Source organism: Seriola lalandi, unplaced genomic scaffold, assembly GCF_002814215.2.
Source record: "Seriola lalandi dorsalis isolate HSWRI2012SDOR001 ecotype SW California unplaced genomic scaffold, Sedor1 jcf7180002054325, whole genome shotgun sequence".
Lineage (NCBI taxonomy): Eukaryota > Metazoa > Chordata > Actinopteri > Carangiformes > Carangidae > Seriola > Seriola lalandi.
This window is the reverse complement of record NW_019524878.1, coordinates 723795-749538: the sequence shown is the minus strand read 5'-3', so window position 1 is coordinate 749538 and position 25744 is coordinate 723795. Positions and strand designations below refer to the sequence as shown.

The 25744-nt window shown below is 42.0% G+C and overlaps 1 protein-coding gene across 1 annotated transcript in view; it reads right to left on the bottom strand.

Annotated features, from left to right (window-relative positions):
- The window catches only part of LOC111655575 (spondin-1-like), an 82864-nt gene that overhangs the window by 19537 nt on the left and 37583 nt on the right, over nt 1–25744 (bottom strand). The window lies entirely within an intron of this gene.

Here is a 25744-nt window from a genome sequence, read left to right as displayed (position 1 = left end):
CACACACACGCACGCACACACACACACACACACACACACACACGCACGCACACACACACACACACACACAACCACAAACAACAGCCTCAGTTTGGGAAATGCCAGGAAAAAAATCCTTTTTTTCTGGTTGACTGAAGATTCCAGAGTCGCCTTGAAAGCCTGCTCTCTTCCCTGGGGCGGTGTGGAGAAAACAAGTGTGTGTGTGTGTGCGTGTGTGCGTGTGTTGGCGGGTGGTTGGGTGAGTGTCTGCGTGTGTATTTGTGTGTTAGTGTACGTGTGTGTGTGTGTGTGTGTGTGTGTGTGTGTGGATGAAAACAAGTTTACAAGTCAATGTCCATCTTCTCTTCAGACCAGCCTGGGGTTCTGTGGCCTCTCTGGCCTCAGACCTCACTCCATCCTCTCATATACACACACACACACACACACACACACACACACACACACACACACACACACACACACACACGGACAAAAAGGTGGACACACACAGACAGATTTGTATTTGAATGTAGACAGCCAGAGGGACAGAAACACACAAGCTGGCATGGATAATTTATATTGTTTCTTGATTAAAACGCTGAGAAAGAAACTGAAACAGCAGAAACTGCGACAAAAGTAACTACCAGTCAAAAATATGACAAAGAGCTACAAAGTGAAACGCAAAGAAATGTGATTTGCATCTTGCACTGCCTGTACTTAATGTATTCATGAACTACAAGTGAGACAAAAGTTGTATTGTCTTCATGGGCTCTAACTCACCCACACAGATCAATACTCTCTCACGCACACAGATCATCCAGCGGTCGAGCTGATCGGAGATCAGATAACTGCCACAGCAGTGCCTTGTATTGGATTGTATGTGTAGAAATTGCCGGAGCTGTTGTTTCCTGTTGCTTTAATGAGACATAGAAAAACGGCTCACTTCATTGTGTTTCTACTGAAACTTCAGCTGCTGTTATCACAAGTACGGAGGAGACAGAACACGGATGTGTAAAGAAAAACAGACAGTGAGAGGGTGTTTCCACAGACTGCTTACTGATATAGCTACACCGTGGGAGGTGTAAGGATTACGTACTTGTCTTGGAGATAATGATACATGCACGCCTTTTCAACATCTGGCTAGCGTGCAGCTCGAATATCCTCCCTAGGCGGTCAAGAGCGATCAGATTTCAAACCATCTCAAATGCTGCCGGATGCACGGAGGCATCTGCCCACGACACACGAAGTGACTACGTGTAAACGGGGTCGTGCCAGAGGGGGCATCAGATCAGAAAACGCACATATGGTGCAGTCTGAAAAGTTATAACAAACAACTTTTACAGATGTTAAAAGCCATGCCAAATGAACTTTATATTTAGTTCCCACTCCAGCACAAGCTTCGTCAAGAAACCCTGGGCAAGACATCTCCACACCTGAGGAAAAATAGTTAAACATCAAGATTTGAAAAGTTAATTATCAACACCAGGAGTGTTCAATATTGATTTACTCCAATAAACTAAAGAGCTGTCCACACCAAGAACAGTAACTGTAAATATATCGTTTTAAAAATCGTTTTAACTCCAAAACTATAACAGCGGTGAACGATATTGTCCTGCTGTCCGACAAGGTGAAGCATGTTCAACGTGGCAGACGACATTAGGGAGTGTCATCACTGAGGTTAAAAACAAACAAACAGTATTTATAAAGACGCTAACAAGAAGAAGGACATCGTGCTTGGCACTGCACTGTTTACAGAATGCTATTGTTCACCAGCGTGGATGTTCGCATCGTTACCGTTACGGTTGTCGTTATGGTTATTGTTCTTTGTGTGGACGGCACTTTAATCCAGTACAATCACAGTATAATGAAAGAAGTCTGTTATACATTAGTACAACAGGATCCATCAACACAACACAGTAAACTGCAAATCAGCCAGAATTGAGTCATTTTGCTATGCAGATTAAAATACTCAAGTATAGGCCACTTAATTTTGCCATTGTGATGCACTGCATCTTCAAATCGCAGTTAGACGCCACTAAACACTTTACCCACAATTGCTCATGTTTTTCCAACCTTGATAGCTCAAATGCACGAAAGCCAATTGTTACACTTTTCCAGATAAACATGTTGAAAGGACAAAAATGTTCGAGGTAATTGTCTCGATCATTCTTTCACTCCATTTGCCATCTGCCGCCACCAGCAAATCTCAATGCTTTGGTTCAATCTAGACTAAAAGAAGAGCATCTTATTCCTGTGAAACAGCCCTGCACATTTTATGGCGGCTCTCAGCCGGTATCAGATAATGCACAATGCTTCGTGGAGGCCGGTAGGAGATGCAAATCTTCCTGTAATGGGTTTGTTTGTTTATGGTAATTATTGTAATGGCACAAAATAACTGTGATTTACCAATGTTTAAAGGCACATTACATTTTCAGGAATGATTTCAAGGAGAAGAGAAAGAGCAGGAGAGAGGGAGAGGGAGGTGGAGGGATAGAAGGTGGTCAGGTAAGAACAAAAACAAGACAGTGTATGAGAATGTGCAGGGGGCGCTTTGTGTTTGTCAGTATCATGATGGCGCTACTTGGCCAAAACACTTACTTATAAACTTCAATACTTAATAGAGATTAATCTGAAAATGCAAAAGCACAACATGCTGTCAACGTAAAAAGAAATGGGTTCTTGTCACAGGAACACAAGCGCTGACAGTGAAAGTCCATTTCTGATTTATTGTTGTTTGCACAACAGACTGTTTCTGTCAGTCAAACTGGCCCATCAGGAGCACAGGGAGAAAACCTGGTGGGCCGGTTACACATTCATTGAGAGCGTGTTTCAGGACTGGGCTCACATTTTATCATCAACCGTCACCGATGCAACCCGAACAGCCACAGACAAACAGAGCATATTAGTAATAAAGACCTGCCTCTAACACAAGCCCGTCTCAAATAAAGGCATTTTATCATCTGCAGCTGAGGTGAATAAAGGCCACAGTCACTTTGGAGGAAATACAATAGTTGAAAACTGTTGTGCATCCACTGTAAACAGCTACTGATGACGCAATGGAAACTCTTGGCCCCAAATAATAATAACGGCCAATTAGAAAAGTACGACCAATAACGATATCACTCACTCACTCACTCATGGACATTTGTATAGCGCTGGCTCAAGGCCAGTCCAGCCAAAACGGAACAGGAAAGAGGAGAAGAGGAAGAAGAGAAAGAAGCGGTAATACGTGAGACAGGGAAAGTGATATTTGAAAAGACAGAGGGTAGAAAGAAAAAGATGAAAAAGTTAAAATAAAGACAGAGGAAGAGACCACACAATGAGAAAGGGACTGGGGTGGATTGGTAACCGGGGGAGACACAACTGAGAGGCACAGAGGGGAAAAATGACAACAAAGCACTTAATGGAAGGAGAGAGTAACAATCTGTGAAAGGAGAGAGGTTAAAAAAGGAGCAGAGAGAAAGAGCATGGGTTAGAAGAGATGTGGGCACACACACACACACACGCACACGCACACGCACGCACACACACACACACACACACACACTCGATGATAACGCTTCCTTCACTCTCTCCCTCCTTTTCCTTCCTTTCTGTAAGTCCTTCCAATCTTTTATTGCTGCCTTTTACTCTTTTCTTTTTTTCATTTTCTTTCTTTGAGCCTTTCAACTGCACGTAAACCAATATCCAACCTGAACCTGAATTCTAATTATTATAATTAAGGGATGACTATGTGATTAATTGATTGAACAATTCTGCTTTCAATTTATGAAGAAAAATACTGATAAAAAAATAATGATGGCTCCAGCTTTTCAAATTTGAGAATTTGCATTTTTATTTTCAGTTTTATAACACTATAAATAACAGTCTGTAAACGGGTGGTGTAATTATTTGTGGGAGAACATCGGGGTTAATTGAATTCCCAGAGTCTTGTCATCACAGAGATGTTGCCAGGGGCGGAAGTGCTGGCCCAACGAATAAAATGCTGTTTGCCAAATGTGAAGGAGTCACCACAATCATTAGAAGTCATTATGGGGGCACTGTGGATATGTGCACTGAATTTCATGACAATCCATCCAATAGCTGTTGAGCTATTTCAGTCTGGGCCAAAGAAGTGGAACAACTAACAGATCCACAAACAGACACTGTCATACATATAGAAGCACAATGTTAGCATGACTGAAAATCTGTAAATTCATCATTAATGAGAATTATTAAAGGTGCCATATTGCAAACAATGAGATTTCCATGTCTTTTCTGATCATAGATCAGGTCTAGGTTCTATATCAATACTGTGAAAGTATCAAAGCCTCAGTCCACAGAGAAACACACACAGCCTGTATTCAGAAACTGAGCTTTAAAACCAGCCGTCAGGACTTCTGTAACTTTGTGATGTCACAACAAAGCAGCCACGAACCTTGTCCAAGGGCCTTACTGTTTCACTGATGTGGTGCTCCACACAACTGTCACGTGATGTCATGATGATGTCATTGATCAGTTCAGGTGCAGTTCTGTAACCTGAGTGCACCAGTGGGGAAAATAAAGTGTTAAACGGTTTGTGGTAAATGCTAGATGGTAGATATTCTGACAGTCCAGGTCCATTTTGGTCATATCAGTTAAGATTCTGGTCTTAAAGTCAGATTCCCATCATCCACTCTTGGTACTTGTTTTCCCAGAGTGCCTTGTCCTTCTGTCCTCCTCCTCGCTAACAAGAAGTGATGCTCTGTGTAGGAGGGAACTCTACACCAATCCTCTTATGTTTTAAGTGGTAGTTGGAGTTAAAATTGAGATATTGTTAATAACTGCTGTTGAAATCTCGTGAAAAAAGCTTTTAAAATTGACCTTGTAAAACTTGCAATAGCTGATAATTGGGCAACTTGAGCAGCAGAATTAAGCTGTGAAAGTTTATATGGCGAACTTGTTAGCAAACAATTGCCAGCTTACATATCCAGTAGATACGGAGCAGCATTAGCATTCATTTGCAGACATGTTTGAGATGAATCTAACACATCTTGTGGTCAAGACATTGTTATGAGAGCAGTGAGAGTGAAGCGAAAGACTTAATTTGCGAGCTGGAAAAACAAAACATTAAGTTGAAAGACGTTATAAAGCACAGAAGGGAACAGCAGAAGTCATAATTCTCCATGGTTTCATCACTACAAGCGTCCTCTTTCACGTAACCAAATACTGATTATAGCAGATTTAAACTACTAGCTCCAAGGTCAAGAATAAGAAGATGCAAAGTACTGTATGCTTTTGTAGCATTAGCTATGCAATATAACATTTTTACGTTCTTCAGATACAAGCATGGTCAACCTGCCAATCCATGGTGCATGATGGAAACTCACCAAACTCCCGTCTTGCTTTTCGTGTGACATTTTCAGAATTTGGAGGTCACTTTTCTAAACAGCTGGACAGAAACATACTTGTGTGAACAGGACAGCGGCAGACACACTCAGCCTGCGCCACTCCTTCCCAAATCCCCTCAACGGTCTCGGTTCTGCCCACTTATCACTCGCTCACTTTGGAATGAAGTTTTGCCTGGAGGGACTCTGCGCGTGGCGGCGTGAGGCTCTGTATTGTCTTTCCAGACTCAGTCTAATAAAGGAAAATGAGCCTGGGGACTTTGGGAAAAGGTGTCTAATAAAAAATCAACACTGCACTAATGCAATTACAATTGCATTGGGGCCGTGGAACAGATGGATGACTGGGCCAATACAGTGTAACTCAGTCGGATAAAATTCACAACTTGGGTCAAACCGTGGGAACACACACACACATACACACACACATCCACTGACACATGTAAGTATTGACTTAGAAACATGCCACACAGATGAACACATACCCTCTGATCCGAAGGTGACACATAAAATAAACATCAATTTCCCTCGTCCAGCAAGATGTCTTCGATCATTTGCCAAGTGCTGTATGACACACGTGCACAACAACCTCAGCTCAGCAGGTTATTTATCAACCACCTGTGACATGGATATGAAGCCAAACCACGCTACTATCATCTGTCCACTTACATTGTAATTTACTTGTCCCTCAAGCCAGCTGCTGTTATTAAGTTGTACAAAATAACAACCTGTGTTCCTTATTGCAAAACCATCAGATCTGATATAAACAAAGCACATATCTTCTTTCCCTGAAAGGTTGCTAGTTTCAAATCAAAATGTAATATTCAATAAAGCAAATCTTCCTGAAAACTTTGGTTTGGTTTCAGTATTTCTTTATAACATTAAGTATCCATGGGTCAGGACTGGCAGGACGTGAAGGCCGAGGAGACGAGGAGGCCAAATCACTCCTCTGGGACAGTGTGCCACTAGAAGGGAGGCAGTCCAAAACCTCAATACACTCCAAAGGGAAGCCATCTGTGCAGGGACTGTCAGCACCAAACAGCTACACCCAACAAGGAAGATGAACGGCTTTGTCGAGAAAGGGGAGAGGCTGCAGCAGCATCAAAGATCATCAAGTGGGCTTCTTGCCACCACTGAAGGCCGACCAAAGACGCAGCTCAAGTTCCCAGAAACCATTGCATAGCCAACACTCAGGCTAGGCATGGTCCTGATGTCCAAAACAGCAAGGCAAGCGGTCTGGCTAGAATTGAATATCCTGCAGGAAGACCAAATGGACGACCTGTTGGCTGAATGCCGGAGCTGAGGATGGCGTACGCAGTTAGTGCCCATCCAGGAAGGAGGTTACAGAGGGTTCGCCGGCCAGTTGCTATGCAGGGCCTTCAAGCTCTTTGGCATTACATCACTGCACAGGAAGAAACCCATCTGCATAATCGCTGATGTGGCTGTGGGTGACCCATGGACAACACAATACTTGGCCAGCAAGCGGAAAAATGAAAAAAAGGCCAACTACCCCAAGCTCCCATTTTTTCCCTCTCCATTGTCATAACGTCTGTTTGGTTTTGGACTGCCCGCCTTTATTTTCAGAACTGATTCTGCTGTCATCCCATCTCAGATGATCCTGATGTCACCCAGTCTTTTCCTCTCCAAGCCACAAATCATGTTTTACCTTTGGCAGGAAATGTGTTGATGTAGGACCCCCTCATTCCAAGTTAGAAGCTCATTGAAAAAGTTCAGTTTAAAAAATATGTTGTGAGTGTATGTTTTGTTTATGTGGTGACACACACAGGTGGTGGCGTAGCTCAGTGTTTTATGACAGTAGTGCAGCCACAATACTGTACATGTCCCATTTTTTATGCACCTTGCTACTGTAAGTGTGCGTCAGTACCAAAATGATATTTTTTTTGTGTATGTGTGGGTGCATCTTTATATGTGTGCATTTTTTCCAAGACATTATAACCCGAGGAACTAGTTAATCCATCACACCAGTCTCAAGTGTAATATGTGACACGTTCACCTGAGGAAAGCATGGATCACTCTGTTTGAGCTAATCTTGGCAAACGTCTCTGTTTGTTACGTTGAACCAAACGGCGCCATGAGCTCGTATACAGTGAGTACATCGGGCAACAGAACTATGTGGTGCAGTCGTGCATATGCGTGACTATTTGTGTTTACATGAGAGAAATGTGAGCAAAAGCCTATTTTATCCTATTTCATACCCTCTTCATACCTCTTGCTGGCATAAATGGTTGGTTTGTTTATCTGTTTACCAAATCATTTAACTTTGAGGTATTTTGGGCAAATGGATGACTCCACTGAATGAGCAAAGAAGCCAATTTAATGAGTAATTTCATCAAAAAAAAAAGAAAAAAAAAGAGGAAAACATAAAAAAAATGTTATGACAGATGAAAAAACAGAAGAAAAATACTTTCAAGCTGAGATAAGAAATTACATGGTGTCATTACAATGAAAATAAATCAACCGGCATGAAAGCTCTTTTGAAAACCAAGGTTTTTCGCCATAGAAGAAATGTGGAAGCTTCGGCAGCAAGCCTTTTGAGTTTGCGTTTGAAGTGGATCTGGAAATGTAGATGATGTTTTACAGGCTTGCTATCCAGCAGACTGCAGCCACTCATCCCAGACACCTCAAAGGCTTTTGGACCAGGCGCTCGGGTTTAGAGCTGAAACATCATTATCACTGAGATCTTCCTGCGGATGTGAGAGAAGAGAAGAGAAGAGAAGAGAAGAGAAGACGGGATAATTTCACCTCATTAACCTGTGTAATTTAATGCCTCGTCTTATGTTATGAGGGTTTTGTACCATTAGGGGGCTTCTTGTCCCCTCCTGCGTTGTGCTCTGTGCAATTCAGGTCCTGTTGTGATTCTCATTTCCTTTCATGTCTTTGCAATCGCTCAGGTCAAGTAAACCATAACTGCCTCTGTTATTTAGACATTTGGGAAAAGAAAGGTTTTGACTTCTTTTTTTTCCCGAGGTTATGAATGTAGCCTTTTCTACAGATAATTGATCAAACTGCAGTCTTGAATCTTTCCTTAGCTGTAATTTAGGAAGAAGGCAAAGGTCATTATGTGCTCAACTGAGACCTGGTTCTTTGCCTCTGGCAGCTGAGGTGATGATTTTGAAATTGCCTCTGGCAGTTTCATTTCGTATTATATTGTACTAGATAGGCTGACCTGAGAAAACCTCTGTGTGAAAAAATAAAACCCATAGAAACAGAGCTAATGGCTTTTATGTTAAAATGGCTCTTTAAGGGCGGAAGATAAAACACTAGGCTGAGTTTGGCATGGCTCCGGCGACGGTAATGTTGGTCAGTCGGCTGGTCCAGGCTTTAATATCTCAGAAGCTACTGGATAGATTGCCAGGAACTTCTGCACAGAGAGTCATGGTTCCCAGAGGATGAATTCTACGGGCTTTGGTGATCCTCTGACTTTTCATGTAGCAACACCATCAACTGAATGTATTTACATTATATCGTGTACAGACCGTCACGGTGTCCAGAGGATGTCACTGATTTTTCATCTAGCGCCACCTTCAGATCAAGATTTCACTTTGTCCAGATCTTTGGTTTATGACCAAATCCCTGCAAAACTGGCATTTCCATTCATCTCAGCTGCACTCTGTAGTTTGTGGCCTTGAAAACATATTTTACAGTTTTTATATGCCATGGGAATCCTACAGTACATAAACATGTATTCTGCCAAAGTTTGATTTGTTATGCTTATTTAACCTGAGAGATTTCTGTGTTTGTGTTTTTGCTCCTCTCACTGGTTCGAAAAAAAGCTCAGCTGGGTAAAAAAATAATGTGACATACTTCCATGCACCAGAGTTAGGCAAGATTTAAATCACAATTTGATGACAGTTGAAGGGTTGTTGTTAATGTTGCCAGGCCACTGTCAATGAAATCTGGTCCAAACACACCCACACAGTCCTGAGTGTTTGACTGGTAAACTCTCTTTTCTTAGCTCGTACTTCGATTATTGCTTATTAACTTTGTGATATTTATCACTATAGAGAAATACCTTTCAGAGACTTTACGATCGCAGCAGGAACCGGGCGTCAGTGTGACGTCAGAAAGACGTTGGACACTTAACGATTCAGATGTTAAACTTTGGTTGGAAATGACAACTGGATTTATCAAATATGAACGTCAAATGTCAAATTAATGTTGGTTATTAGACGTTGTTTTGACATTGAATTTTGGCGTCACAACATACATTCAACCAAATATCAGTGTCTGGCGACGCTGGCGGCCAGCTGCGTCCCTGCAGGGATAAATTAGGAAAATGAGAAATACTTTTCTGATCGCTGTAAACTGTCTCAGTGCGACTGGGATAATGCAGATCACCTTGTGTGATAATGTGAAATAACACTGCGAGTTATAGCGGGGGTTCTCCCCTCATCAGCAGCTGAGGGAAATAATCAGTTGCCTAAATGAGGCAAAGAGGATTCTGCCCTTAGAAAACTTACTTGAACGAGTCCCACAAAAAACTGAAATTTACAGTATGCAAAGTTAACTGTCACACCTCCAATGAAGAACAGCACACAGGGCCTAGCAGTCCATCTTGAGGGACATACTCGAGAGACTTACATCTAAGAGAAACTGAGAAGCCCAGACTGTTGTCAAGGAAAAACAATGTACCTGTGATTATTATTGTTTGGCTGTGTTCTCTCTGAAGGGCTCCTGCTTTTTATAGACCTCTTCATGTGTCTTTGTATTGTCTGTTGCCTCCCTGCTTTATGTCACATTTCCTTTTGTTGATAAAAATCAGTGTTGATCACAAAAAAAAAGAAAAAAAGAACAATGCATCGTTGCATTGGGAATCATCCAACGCTCTCTCCAATGCAGTGAGTGAAAAAGTCCTAAATGATGTGACTCTGCTTTATGCTTTACTGTCGACACTCACCAGTATGTTCCTGTCTCTGTTTGTGCCCTTTAGAAATGAATTTGTACATATGCGGTAAACCAAGTGCTTGCATCAAGGACTCAATTAATTCATCAAAGCAATGAAGTCTAATAACTTGAACAGGTGAACAAGGCAGCATCGTACAAATACAACATGAAGTAGGGATGCTGTCATATATGTTCCCTGTCAAAAGCAACACTTAAATTAACTGTTCACTTCGGACTTTAATGGTAATGACTGGTTGGATGTGAAGACAATCAGAGCTGCAGACTTCCTTCGTAACCACCACTGAGTCTGCGAGATCAGGCGACTGGAAATCCTGTACTGCAGTGACCCCCAATCGAAGCAGTCTGCTGGGCTTTATCTTATATATCAAATCAGGGATGGATTTACAACCAGGACACTGGGTCACTGCTGCTGACCCACTGCTGGGATAGAAAAGTAGTAACAAAGGGGGTCATGACTATGACTTACAAGCAATTTTAGAGAGTCTATTATTTAAAGCATGGTTCACGGTAATGGACTAACATTTAGAAATACATTGTGGAAGGAGGAAGAAAGGCAAGTTAAGTTCACAAAGTTAAGAAAAAAAGAAAGAAAAACAAAAAAGAGAGAGAGAGGCCGTGCAGGCTGGTGAGGGAGAAAGAAGTAGGGTCAGGGGGGGAGTGAGAAAAGTAGAGTTTTGTGAAGAGAAGAGCAGAGAAAAGGGAGGAGAGGGAGGTCAGGATGGGAGTGAAAGTCCAGTAATTGCTTTGACCTTGAGCTGAGCCGAGGTGTAACTCAGTCAAAGCGAGTGATGAATTCCCTGCCCCCGGCCCTGTCGCAGGAATAAAGTCACCGCTCGCAGGGATTTTTGTTTATGACCATTTGGGAAAAAAAAAACATGGAGGCTGGACAGAAGATTGGCGAAAGGAGAGTGCGGGACAGGCAGGTTTCACAGCCTCCCAGGGAAACTGTTAAATGGAAAAGGTGGACTGGAGGGGATCCTTAAAGGCCGCGGGAACAAAAGAGAGAGACTGCAGCAGAAATATTTGTAGCGCAGCTGAGGCGGATGGATTCTGGTCTGTGTGACCTGTCAGCCGGATGATATTTATGACCGCAGATAGACCGAACAGTGGAGACGGACCCGGACAGAGAAGCACTCACACTGCCTTTCTTTGTGTTCCTCTCTATTAGGTTGCAGCAGCTCCGGAGTTTTCCAGCTAAGAATACATTAACAGGTTTTTCCTGCTCATTAAACTTTCATAAGGCTTGTAGCAGCTACAGGAAAATATGTCATATTCTGAAATGGCTTTCACAATGTAACGCACTCTATAGGAAATGATCTTTTATGAGCTCTGTATTTTATTTTTGTCATGCTGTTTCGGGGGAACCCAAAACATGTCACCCATTCTTCAGTGGCAGAGGAAGTCTTCAGATCCTTCACTCCAAGTTGAACTTAAATTAAAACGTCATTTGTTCAGTTATAATTATTGTATCTGCCAAAGCACAACGACGAGCACCAAGCAGTGGATCCTGCACGCACAGACTGTGTGGGCGTCTCCGAGCGCAACTGCTATTTTGGTTCATGTAGGTGCAGTCGTGCAAAGTGCAAAAGTGGGTGAGGGTGAGGTGATTAATGAGTTTACTATTATCCAGCAACATCACTGGTCTGCAGCGACACATGACAACAACAGCTCAACAAAAAGGAAATGATGCTGTTGTCTGGATGGCGGAGCGGCACGAGCTGAACCCACAGCACCTCGTATCTGCAACCACAGGTGTCGGTTTTTATTTGACTTGTACAAAGATGATAAAAATTTTATGACTATTTTTTATTTCTACTAGTTTCATTTCTACTATATCTTCCATCATAAATGGTCACAAGATATTATCAGCAATTGAACCACAATGCATTTCAAGAATAAAACATGAAATACAGCTTTTTCTAAAAACAAATTTGGAAAGGAGGAGATGACACACGGGATTAATGAGCCGCTGCAATCGAACACCTCCCACTTAAGCGACAGAATATTGAGTCATAACAGATCTGATGTGTGTTGTATTATAAAGTGTTATCTCTTATCTGCACATGATTTAATAGAGGTAAACACTGTGAATGGTCGTTCGTAATGGCACTGCACTCTGACGCTGCACTTCAACATACGTGTCCTTCCTTCAGACGGCTGCAGGGTTATAATGAACTGATTTGTCCAGATTCAAACCGAGCTGCTCATAATAAAGGTTACATTGTGCTTATGCTGCTCGTCACCCCGAGGTCAAGGTTTGTAACCAAGGGCAACTGCTCTTTTGCTATTAGAGTCCCCAACACTCTGGAGCTCTCTCTCGGCTGAAAACAGACACTCGTTAACTTCTTTAAAATCTCTTCTTAAAATGCATTTCTTTGCCTCAGCCTTTGGTAATGTTTGATATATGTTTTATTTATATTGTTGTTTCCCTAATTCTTGTTCTTACATATTTTATTGCCTCTCTTTAACTATTGTCAGATCCTTTTGATAAGTTTTTACTCATGCTGTTCTACTCTTTTTACTCGTTGGCCTTCTCTTTTATCTGCTTTTAATTTTCTGCAAAGTGCTTTGTGACTTTAAGAAAAGTGCCATATACATAAATGTATTATTATTATTGTTATTATTAAATAATTAATTAAATTTCAATCAATTTATTATCAAACTAACTTGGGGCCCTTATCTTACGTTGCGTGTAGCAACTAAAATCCAACCCTGATTGTTGGGTGTTTAATCTATAGTGATGCATCATACTTCATCAACATAATCGAATCACAGGTTTCATTCGTAAAATATTAATCTCTTATGTGAATATTAACTGTAGCCGTCGGACAAAGTATTTCAAATGTGTGTATTCAAGCAGAGTACATCTTAGACTGATTGTTTTCGAGCACTGCTGCAGGTTACAAAGCACGCCACAGTCTTTGCATGCACGCCCACGTTTCTAAAAACAGCCACCGAAAACCCCTGATTAAACTGACGGAAATGATACACCGTGTCCTGATGGTGCAACTGCAACCACAACTTTTTACTTGAGTGCTGTGGTGCTCCCCGCTACACGTCTCCCTCGGGAACCCATGGTAATTATCTTGTCATGGGGCTAGATTGGTGTGTTGAACACAACTGATTACACCAAGGCTGATTGGCGCAAAATATAACTGGCTCCAGCGTCCCTGATGAAGAGGGATGTGAACTGGTGTCAAGCTGCTGTCGCGCAGTAAATGCCAACCCACATGTCAGAGCTGACACAAGCACTGAGGTTGAGTTGGGGGCTCTGATTACGCCTTATCATCCAATATCCGGCTGGTAAGTGTTAAACAGCAGCGGAGTGACAAGAATAACGGAGAGCAGCGGGAACCGAGGAGGGAGTGGAGGCAGAAAGAAAGGACAGCGGAGACAAAGGCCAGAGTGGAGAGATAATGACAAAATGTTTGTGTGTGAAGAAGGAGAGAAACACAAGTAAACAAAATTCAATTTTGTGTGTTCTGAGACTGTGTATGGAGCACTGAAGCAAATACCACTCATGTCAACCCCAGGTCTCTTAATGGATTCTACATCATATTATGGAGCTTCCCACAGTGAAGACTGCTGGCTACATTATCCATTTTTACCCACTCCAGTCGAGGATGTCAGTGTCATTTAGTTGGCCCGCATCCAACATCGCAACAGCTATTGGATGGGTTGCCAAAAGAAATGTAGCACAGACATTCATGGTCCACAAATGATGAATCCTGCTGATCTCGGTGATCCACTGATTCCTCTGGTGCCATATGACATTCGTGAGATACTTTTCTTTTGGTGAAATGTTTCAAAGACAATGTAGACGGAGCAAAATGGTCCCCAGAGGATGAACCCTGATGGTACAATGATGACTTTGGTGAAGGATTGTCCCGGTTTCTGGCGTTTTCACCATTGTTAAAACGATACATATAATATACTTGTTTTCAGCGCTTACAGAGACATTTATCCTGAAGTCCTGAAGTCTGAATTCAACACTGATTGGTCTGTATCTCTGTCAATCAATCACTGTGTCGTTGTCAGGTCTGTTATTAACCAATAAGTCATAGGCATCTCTCTCTGACAGAAGCTGTCAGCATGCCAACACTTTTCTAAAGAGCTCCAGGAGGTTTACTCCAGACAATGAAAATGCAGTTTTCATGGCGTCCACGGTGTTGAAAGGTGCGCTTGGTAGACGTGCTATGGGCTAAAATAATTGTCCCCCATCCTGAGGAAATGTCCTATGCTGAGTGCATACATGTGCGCACGCATGATTGTGCAGTACACTTAATGCAGTGACCAAAACAATGATTTACAAGTGGATTTCTGCCATTCTTCTCTGCAGATTAGCTCATTTCGAGATCACCATTTTCAGGTTTCTCCAGGGTTGGGGGTTCGATTGGGTTTAAGTCAGGACAATATCCTCGACTGGACAAGACATTCACCTGATCACAATCCAAGTGAGAACGTACTCCACTTGCTAAATACCAGACAAAGGCAGAGAGACCCCACAACAGGCGAGAGCTGGAGGGGAATGCAGTGAAGACCGTGGGAGAGCATCAGCAGGGAAGGTAAAAGCGTGTGGTGAAGTCAACGGGTAGAAGACTTCAGGCGCTCATTTTCCACAAAACATTAAATATGATGTGTATCTGTAAAATTAAATTTGATCACCTAAACTTTGAGCACTATGTGTTTAAAGGACTTTATCTCCCACACAAACTCTTTCTATGTTGATGTAAACCCTAATCAAATTAAAGCTGACACTTTAGTGCTTTAGTGCAGCATCCATTATCTTACTTCAGGTTGAATGGGCTGAAGCACATAAAGTGTGTCCAAATACTTACAGTCTGGACTGTATCTCATCTGGATTGGTAATTCCTCAGGATCCCCCACGAGGAGGAGCTGGAAAACATTACCGGGGATTGAAACATCTGCACTGCCTTGCTAAACCACGACCCAGCCCCAGACGACTGGCAGAAACTGGACGGATGGCTCTCCTGTGCCTCACAGAGCTGCTCAAGAGCTGTAGCCTCCACGAACATGATGCAGCGCATTGTGGTTCTCATTGACTTTGCAATTGCAATCTACATGTATTTAGCTCCTGATTTACCAAGACAGCAGCTCATTATGCAGTCAGCTTTTGGCCTGCGCCTGGGACGCACTGTGGCAGTGAAGGAGAGCCCAAAGGCGCAGTTCAATAGTGGAATTTCTCTAACAAGCACGTAAAAAAACAATATATATATATATATATTGATCTTGATGCAAAATATTCACTTCAGCCATATTTTTATCTCCACCTGAGAAACAGTTCTGCTATTACTCCAAATCTTACTCATGAAAGTAAAATGTGCAGTAGGAGGCAATGAACATGTTCATGGCAAACAAAAGGAGACGGAGTGATATAAAAAGAATCATTACAGATTCATAAAATGCACAAGATAACCGCCCACAAGGCAGCGATGGAGAGAGAGAGAGAGAGAGAGAGAGAGAGAGAGAGAGAGAGAGAGAGAGAGAAGCATGCAGCAGCAGGTCGGGCAGCTTAGAGAGGAGATGGTCATACTAATGTTAATAATAACATTAACACACATATTAACACATAACGTTAATATCTTATCAAGAGAAGGAAATGTGCAGTTGTTGTAATAACTTAATGAAAACAAACTCTGCCCCCTGTTCAATTACTGCCACAGTAATGAAATATTGTTTTAATTAATCTTCATTGATCTTTTTTTCCCCCTAAGAATCTGTAGTTAAGTACAGGCCTAAGTTAAATTCGCTATTATTTCCCTACAACAATCTTCCCTGTGACTTGTTAACACTGAATTTATAATAAATGTATTTATGGAGCACTTTTAAAAACACAGGCACAAAGGGGTTTACAATGAAAACAGAACATTGGACTAAATTAATTCCGTCAATGCTGCGTTCACATGTGTCATATTAAGAAGTGGAGAACTGTCCCTGCAAAACTGACAGTCACAAATTGTGTGACCTTTGTAAGAAAAAAAAATGGTGGAATCCCGTGAGTGTGTGAGCGATAAGGACAGAGAAGCACCTCTTAATCACTCGAGCAACTAACACACAAACTGCGTCTCCAGTCGAGTGCACCTGACATCCGCAGCCTGAAAAACAGGCACAAAAGCCTCCGTAAATCTGTTCCTGTCGTTAGCTTGTGAGTTAGACACAAACATGGGCGCTTGCTGAGCGACGGGATGACACTCATTTACACTGAAACAACTCTGAAAAGAAAAGCAAACTGTTGGTAGACGAGGACGTTCACGAGGGCGATGAACAAGGCTGGGAGAAAATGTTGACGAGTTCTGCTGAGCTGCCCACACAGCAGCAGCAAATCGAAGCTAAACGCAGCTCTTCACACACTTCATTTGGAGTTTATTTCTGAACCAAGGAAAGAAAGAGCAGAAAAGGTTGAACAATGACGAAGGCTGTGTTAGATGGAAATAAAAAAAGAAAAAAGTGAAGCAAGGAAAATGGAGGGAAGGAAAGAGAGAAGAAAGGATCTTGAGGAAAGTGAAGAGAATAACAAGGACAAAAAGGAAGGTGTGTAAGCGACGAACGAAGCCCTGTTACCACGTCCCACGGCTCATGTGTTGGGGATTAAAGGTCCGGTCCACATGAAAGAAGCAGCCTCATTATAAAGCTCCCAACACGAAGCTACCTGGTGGGCATGTGAAGCTAACAAGCTACCGCACATCCCCGATTCTCAGTCACGCATCGCTGTGTCGTTACCAACAACGGCTAATCTCGCCATCTCTGTCTCTCTCATGCACGTGCAAGCCCGAACACACCCCTTCAGATCAACACTTAATCTCTCCTCTCCGTTCTAATGAGAGACAAAGGAAAAGAATAATTAGGATGAAAATCTATGGCGGGAACCGAAAATATGACTTTTCATTATTTTGAAACTGGGAGTCGGAGTCGGATCTGGCCCCGAGGGCAGCAGTTCGGGAGATAATTGGGGATTCATGATGTGATTGTGATTATGGATGAAAGAGGAGAGGGGACGGTTGACCGCGGTTAATCCTGGCCCCGCCTCCGACTGAGGCGGGCGCTGACATAAACAACAGGTGTGGACTCGCATCTTAGTGCTCATCCAGGGCTTTTAATGAATACAAATTCCCAATTAGGAGAGGAAGGACTGATACAAACACACACACACACACACACACACACACACACGCACACACACACAGATGGAGAATTGCACTAGCGCTCCTTGTGGAAAAAGAACAGTGAGTGATGTGCTGGAGCAACAACAGGGGGGGGGGAGTGAAGGTATGCAATCATTTCTCTACACATTCCCACGGGATCAATATTGACTAAGGGAAAATGTAGATAAGATTTCACAAGTGGACGCGAAGAGACGATATGAGTGTTTCATTCTTGACCTTGGAAAGACGTTGTTCACAAAACATTCCCACCTCAGGGAGCAGCTGTCCTGGAGCTGTCAGTGGTATTATCCAGTCATATGCACAGTTTGTCACGGAGTTGGAGATATACATGTTTCCACTTTTCTAAATACTTTAAGGGACTTCTCATCTATTCTGACTTAAAAGGTGAGGCTTTATTTTATGATTATCCAGTAGTTTATTCATCCTTTGTAAGTGCACTGTAGTTACGCTGAGTAGCATTAAATCTGGGTGACAGATAGCTGATGCTTCATGATTTTTTCAGCATATTTCTAGGAGAGTATTATATAGCCTAGACTAGTGCTACTACCACTGCTGCCAGCTACCACAACATACACACAGTACGTATATTTTTCTACCCGCATGCAGAGGAGGTCACACTTTTCTTCCATCGTGAAATTGTATTTGCAGATCCTTCCTTTAAAAGACACATTAAGACTGAGTGCACTTCCATACTGTGACGACCCCCGGGCTCCACACTAAACTGTCTCTGTCTGTCAGGTTGCTGATTGGTAGATCTGGAACACCTGTGGGTTCCAGGATGTATACGTCCTGGATGAAAACTAACCTCTCTCTCTCTCTCTCTCTCTCTCTCTCTCTGACTTTATTGATTGTGAGCTGTGTGATTGCATTGAGCTGTTAACATTTAATTTGGCATCTTGATTTGGTTACTACAGATATCCTTTATTAACTGCCTATATTAACTATGGTGTGTCTCCCTTGTGTTGTGGCCGCCTGAGGCCGGGTCATAACACAGACACAGACAAACATTTGGAGGAAGCGTCAAAGCCACAAAGAGACACGAATCCAGCCAGGACTTTCAAAATAAAGATTGTCATATGATCTGTTGGGCAGACCATCCAACCCTAATGGTCGTGGTCATGGTCGTGGTCGTGGTCGTGGTCGTGGTCGTGGTCACACATGTAGACCGCATGGTGCAGTATCCTTGCACAGGTAAACTGCTCTACTGCTCCACGACCGAGACAGAATCTGCATCAATATCTGACCGGCATAAAGAGGCAGAGCAATCTGATTCTATGGTACTTATACCAATTAAGATTCCTTAACTAACTAATTAGCTAAGTTCATAAACTGATTAACCTTCTAACGCTAACCCTTCAGTCTGAAGACACCTCCATGCTGTGTAACTGAAAGAGGATCCAGATAGGTGTATTCACCTTTAAGAAACTCGGATTAATACATCTTGGTAATGAAAGCTGGACTAGACGAAGACATACAGAAATAAACCAAGTAAATCAAGCAGAAATTGTAAAAGAGACAAAACAATGCTTTTGAAAAATGAGAGGGATATGCCAGTGAAAACGAAGCCTTGTGTCCAGTCAGTGTCCTTTGGGAATTAGGAGAAAGCTCCGTTTTAGGTTTACACTCCTGTCAAGCAGGATTGTGCTCACTTCATTATCAAGCTGGCAACTTCTCTAAAATTCAGTGTCCTTTGTTCTGCTTCTGTCTCGTCTTCAACTTTTTCCCTTTTCAGTCGGGCTTAGGCAAGATCCTCTTACCACCCTTCCCTCCAAAGCAGGAAAAAGGAAATCCTGACAGAGAAGTAAAATGACCAAAGAAATAAAACAAAGTAAGACATGCCAAGGACAAGACAGGCCCCGCGGTGCCAGCCAGCCAAACAAACTGTCTCGCTACAGCTTCAATCTCCCCCATTGATTTGCTGACAGGGGATCTTTAGCTCCGAGTAAAGACGATCCATTCTTGACGCCACTTTCTGTCAGCGCTGTGCATTTTGAAATACCTTATTAAACATTTATGACTGGGCGAGAGTTATTACAACCACAATTTTATTAATCTGATTCATCACTTATACTGGTTTATCCGTTTAGCTCTGCTATCACTTTCTCTTTAGAGACAGAATTACACTGTGGCCTTTAAAAAGAAAACACACTCATAAGACCAGACAGATCACATGTAGTCAAAGACAACATGATAATATTTGACAGCAGATAATTCGACAGACAGCATTTCGCCACATGTCATTAAGGAATTAAAAATAGGGGGAAATTATGGAATAAAACTCACTTCAGAGGCAGCAGTCATCTCAACTGTAAAGAGGATGTGATACAACTTGTGAGTATCGAGCTTAAATGAAGCTCCGCTACAAAGTGAAGGGAAGCTCAAGTCTTTGAGCACAACATGAAAGATAGACAGAGGCATGAGAGATGTCATCATCCTGTTTAACACCAGAATATAACAGAGTTGTAAACCCTGTTAGTCCCCTGCTAAAAAACTGGACTACACAGTAATCTGCCTAAAAAAAATAAATAAATGTGTCTGAGGTCGTCTCAGGATTCTGCACTGAAAGTATTTTAAAGCTTTACTGACAACTTTTCATGTCGGAGGCTTTTACGTGGCAGTAAAGGAAAACTGATAACTAGCAAGTTTGAATTTCAGCACCCAGAAACCCCTGAGTGGTGATATCCATATGCTGCACATGAATGTTTGCCAACCTAGCTGATGCGCTGCTTTGTACATAAGGAGGATAAAGGAAAGAAATATCTCATGTTGGCGAGACCAGCTGCTCGCCGCTGTTCGTGACAGTTTGCTTTTCACTTTTCAAGTTTGGATTTGTCCCCTTCTTCTGGAGGCAGAAACATCCCAGACACCAGGATTCAATTTGGGCTAACAGAGCATTATTTTTGGAGGAGTACAGAATCGGCAGGTGAAGTCGGGGGGAACTTCATAATGACCGATCACATGAGAGGAGCTCTCATCCTCTTTAAAAGCAGCAGGGACACTGGCTGAGGTCTGTGACGGAGAGAAAATGAATCTCCCTGAACGACCAAATATGAAGTTCCAAAGTTCAAAAAAAAAAACTCTATACATGCCTCCATTATGGGAGAATTAACAGGCAGCTGATGTATGTTGGAGCAGCAGCTGCTGGAATATTGCAGAGGCTGGTTATAGAACAAGCAATTACGTTTCAGGCAAATTAATTTAGACTGTGCTGCTCTTTTTATTCTCTGCGTATGTGAAAACAGTCAAACGCACGAGTCCTTATCTGTGGAAGAGGAAAGAACGAAAAATGATTTCCAGTCCTTCCATCTTTAAATGCATTAGTGAGGGTTTGGAGATTTGCTATTTAGTGATTAGAAAAATGCATAAGGTCAGTTAATAATAAATCCTGATGTCTCATTAAAAAAATAGAGAGTTGTGAGTTGTGAGTTGTGAGTGTGCACCTGAGCCACTGAGTTGGATCTGAGCAGAGGGAGAAACAAGTTAATCTCCTGAACAATCTACTGAAATCACTGAGGGTGTGTCTGCCTCCTCGGCCTGTGTTATCAGTGCTTTTTTTTATCTATATTTATCATTTATTTGCGTCTTGCCATTGTGCGTCCTTTTGCCTCGACTGTCCAGCGGCACAGCTGCACCTGTGAGTCAGGTCAGGTCTTATATGAGCGGGTTGAGGCAGGTCCGGCTGATTTAGAGATAACTGCGGGTCACAAAACAGAATAAAAATACTTTTCTCTCTCACGACTCTCGAGTCTGAACTGTTGCTTTTAACAGAAACGTCCTGACAGATTTGATGGAGCCCAGGCTTCATCTTGACGACAGCTGTGTTAGTCGGGATGAGTTTACTGTGGAGTAACAGCTTTCTAATCTGATATTTATAAAAACGTGGAACATTATCGTCTGTTAGATCCTGACTGATCTTGTCGTGGCGTCCGCAGATTTAAATACAATAAACACAGCTGTGCCGTCACGTGCAAAACTACACACAGTCCCTTCGAACAGTGTAGATGAACACCACGTATCATTCTTTGTTTAATCTACTACACAGAATAAAACCCCCTGCCTTTCTACAGCTTGCTGTGAGCAGCTCACTCATCACCTACAGCAAATCAATTTTTTCAATTTTCTGTGCGAAAAACAACTTTATTTATTTCTTCAAGAGCAAGAAAAAGCTTTTTAGAGTCTCATTCAGACTTGCAATCTCTATGACTCCAGCTATCATTCATTAAGATGGCTCTATAAAACTGTCATTTTAATTATCCCCTTTTTTTTTTCCCACTGCACTTCAAACAACACTCCCTTCCTCACCTCCCTCCCCCAGCTCATCACATTCGCTCCGTGCTGTTGCTGTAACCGATGGCATCCTTTCATTCATTCCATCCAATTGTTTTTTTTGCATTCATTTTCTGATTCTGCTCTCATTTCAGACCCTGCCACTTTCCCCTTTACTGCTCCTCCTCCCCACGCACCTGCTGACCTGTTCTCCATTCCCTCATTAGCGAAGGCCTACCAGTCCGTTTCTTGTCTTTGTGTCATGTGCCTTAGCTTTCCAGCGCTCTGCTCTTCGTGCTTTTGACCTTGGATTTTGCCTCAGCCCGACCCCTTGTACTTTGTTGACCTGCTTGGTTCTTTGTATGCTTGTGTTTTTTTAGTTTTCTAGTAAAGACTCTTTAACTCTCTTCTTTTAACATCTGCCTCCTGAGTCGTGCTCTTGAGCCCCTTTTTCTGAGAACCACGACACAAACATCGTCAGCAGCAGACAACATTAATTACCAACAGCAGAATAAAGGCCAAATATTGTTGGGAAATCTTTCTGCTTGAGAGAGAAGCTACATTCAGGAGAGTGCAGCTTGCTGTCATCAATGTCAAGCTAATAACACACCTACACATTTACTGGAGCCAACATGTTGCCGTTGAAAGGGAGGAATTAAATGAAAACATACTTTCTTTCTAAGAAATTCTCATGGCCGTGCGATGTTTATGTTCTCAGTCTTATTCTCATAAGGCCACTCGATAATAATGAAAACTGCACTGATAACATTTTGTCTATTTTGAACCTTCCTTCATGCTGCTTTCACACAAACAACAAACAGCACATGATTGAAATGACATTTTCCTGCTCAGCCAATCTCACAGTGATTATAACTGCTAAAATATAAAAAAAATATATATATATATATTAATATGTGAAGATATTATAATGTTTTTAAAACAGATGCAGTGTGGACTTTGTAAGTGTTAAACTCTGGCTGCTAAAAGCGAAGCTAAGGGAAACATTCAAAATTCCAGTTTAGTTCTTATGATCACTATAAATATGCCTACACAAAATAAACGACATGATGTAAGCTCTTATATCCTTGAACGCATTTTACAATGACTATTACAAATCTATTCATGATACCCTGTAATTTACCCCAAGTGTATTATTGAGAAGAAAATGAAGGGAGAGATTTCAAGGGAAAACCTCAGTTCCCAGTGTTTCCCCATGGTGCTGATAGACTTAGATATCGCCATTCAAAGATCTCATGGCTATAATTCCCATACTCAGGCAGTACATCACATATATAATTATTGCTTCCAGGTCTGTCTTTAAAAAACATTCAGAGAAAGTTTTGATAAATGTCTCTCACAGAACTGTTTTAGCTCTGAACCTATTGAGAATTATCCAACTCCACAGCTTAGTACCATTTTTAATCATTCTTAGCAGATGGCTTTATATTCTCACTAAAACCCCCTTAATAAACATTTTCATCATTTTCATCTAAAAAGCTCTGAAAAACCTTTCTGTACACTTCCTGCTCGACACAACATGCTACACAGACAAAGCTAATGTTAGCTGTTAGCCGTTAGCTGTAAGCTGCCGAAGAAAGTCTATGTACCAGCTAAAGGCTATTTTTTCTCAGGAGGATGATAATTGAGTCTTTATGTGCCTCTGTGGTAAAAAAAAAAAAAAAGTTACATACAGAGTGTTCAAAATAAAAAATAAAATCAAAATAATTCACTATAAGCAGCCGATCCGCTAATATTCCAGACATTAGCTGTAGCTAGCTAACAACGATGTAAACACTGTGTGGTTCAGGACAGTTTTGAGGGGCACGATGAACAAAGCAGCACTGTAGGCACAGATACATACAAAAAGTAAAAATGAATGACGTGGTTTCCTCCTCCTGGTGTAATGACGCAGGTGTGGAGGCTAACAGCTAGCCCTCTTGCAGCTCCGTAGCTCAATATCTCTTTTCAGCTCCAAATCACGGCGCCGTTGGCGTTTGCTAAGTCACGCCTGCTCTTCAGAAATCCAATCACATCTAAAATATTTGGTTTAAATCTCTCTACTTAACTCCACCCATATATTCCGTTCATTCGAAAATATTTCACATTACTGAAGATAAACACTCGAACCTCTGCTGCACTTTGACTCCAGCAAAAAAAAAAAGTGAAAAATTAAAAATAAACTCTGGGAGCTTCAAAAAAGGAAAAGGTAAAGGAACAAAAACAGTAGCAGATAAATCATGTAGCCTCATGGCAAGCTGCCACCCACTCTCCTACAACTGACCAGTGAGTGGCATTTTACCCTCTCAGAGTCACCCAACAGGAACCAGCCTCATCGCCATGTACACACAGGCTGAGCCAGACGTTCAGTGAAAACACAATAACAAACAGCATTAATTTCCGTTTTCTCAGTCACTGACATCACATTTTACGCATCACCACCACCCCTTGAGCGCACCACCTACAACAGAATTTAATTTACTACGGAACAACTTCACCCCGTCATAACAACTTCACCCCTTCTTCGACAGCCTCATCACACACACCTGTTCCCACTCTCGCTCTAACGAACTCATCTGCATCGCAGATAGAACAATAAAAAAAAATCTCATGAGACATCACCATGATACACAAGTATTACATCTTCACCGCACTTCACATCAGTGATGGGTCAGGCAGTAATTAGTGTAATCAGCATGTACACTATCAGAGAAGTTGTAATTAATTTGTACAAGAGGACTGAAATCCCTTTTAGATCTTAACCATGCGCAGCACAAATTAAACTACACAACCTCAACAAGCTGAAATAATGGAGTGATATTACTCATGTTAACACTATAAATCTGCAAATGTTGGTAAACAGGGCCGTGTGAAAAGTGAGGCAGCTTTTTTGCACCATAATTCAACGGTGTTAATATCAAATTCAGTTTGCGCTTTAACAGCTTTGGGAGAAGTGATATTTATTCCCTCACACCGACACATTCTGCACTTGCACTAATGTGTCTTCACTTAAATGTATGCAACCTACACCAAATGCACTTTTGTTCCCACCCACTAGCATCTTTCCATTGAATGCATATGCAGTCATGCAGCCTCGCGACTTGAGACCTTAGTACCTCTACAATATCTTTAATGTTACAATACAGAAGGTCTGCATTCAATGATCACCAGATTGTTTTTTTCCAAGCGATTTTGTGTTTTTTTTTTCACATTAAAAGGAGATGCAGTCGTTTATTGGTATTAGAAAGCTGAGGTGTGAGGGAGAATGAAATGAAATAAACGTTAGGGAGGTAGGGAGGATGTATCTCAGCTGTCACTGTCTTTATCCTCTGCTTCATTCGCCCAGTTGTCTCCGTCCTGAAACTCTCAGCCAATTAGAGTCAGTTGTGAGACACTGTCCGTCTGTCAGCCGCCAAAAGCTTTCCAAAAACCCCCCAGGACCCTGTGTGTGTGTGTGTGTGTGTGTGTGTGTGTGTGTGTGTGTGTGTCCCATTGTCATCGGCTGCTGCCTGACTTAACTACCTCTCACTCTATCACGGCGAGAACTCAAGATAGCGCTACATAATACTACTCCTACGTGTGCACAAATCACAAAGTACACAAAGAGAAAAAGACACAAACACACACACACACACACACACACACAGTGCTGGTCTGAGTTGTCTCTCTCATTTTCCGCCCACCTCTTGCTCTCGGAGACAAGTGAAGTCCAAATATAGTGTGGCAGACAACACCCTCATATTAACTTAATGTATGACCAGCTTGACAAATACTGTCAAATCGCACCAAGGCCTGACAAAGTGTATGCACAGCACAGACATGCATGGGTGTGAAATGCATAACTTGTACAAAATAACATATGTGAACTATGGTTGGAAACAACAGCAGCAGAGGGGTTACAAGGGTAATATATTCTATTCAGTGTTTATCGAAGATGACATGTATCTGATTAAAACGTAGATGCCTGGAGGCAGAGAAGTGCAAGGTGTCAGGCTGATGTAAGGCAGCAGTGTGAATTCATCAAGACAC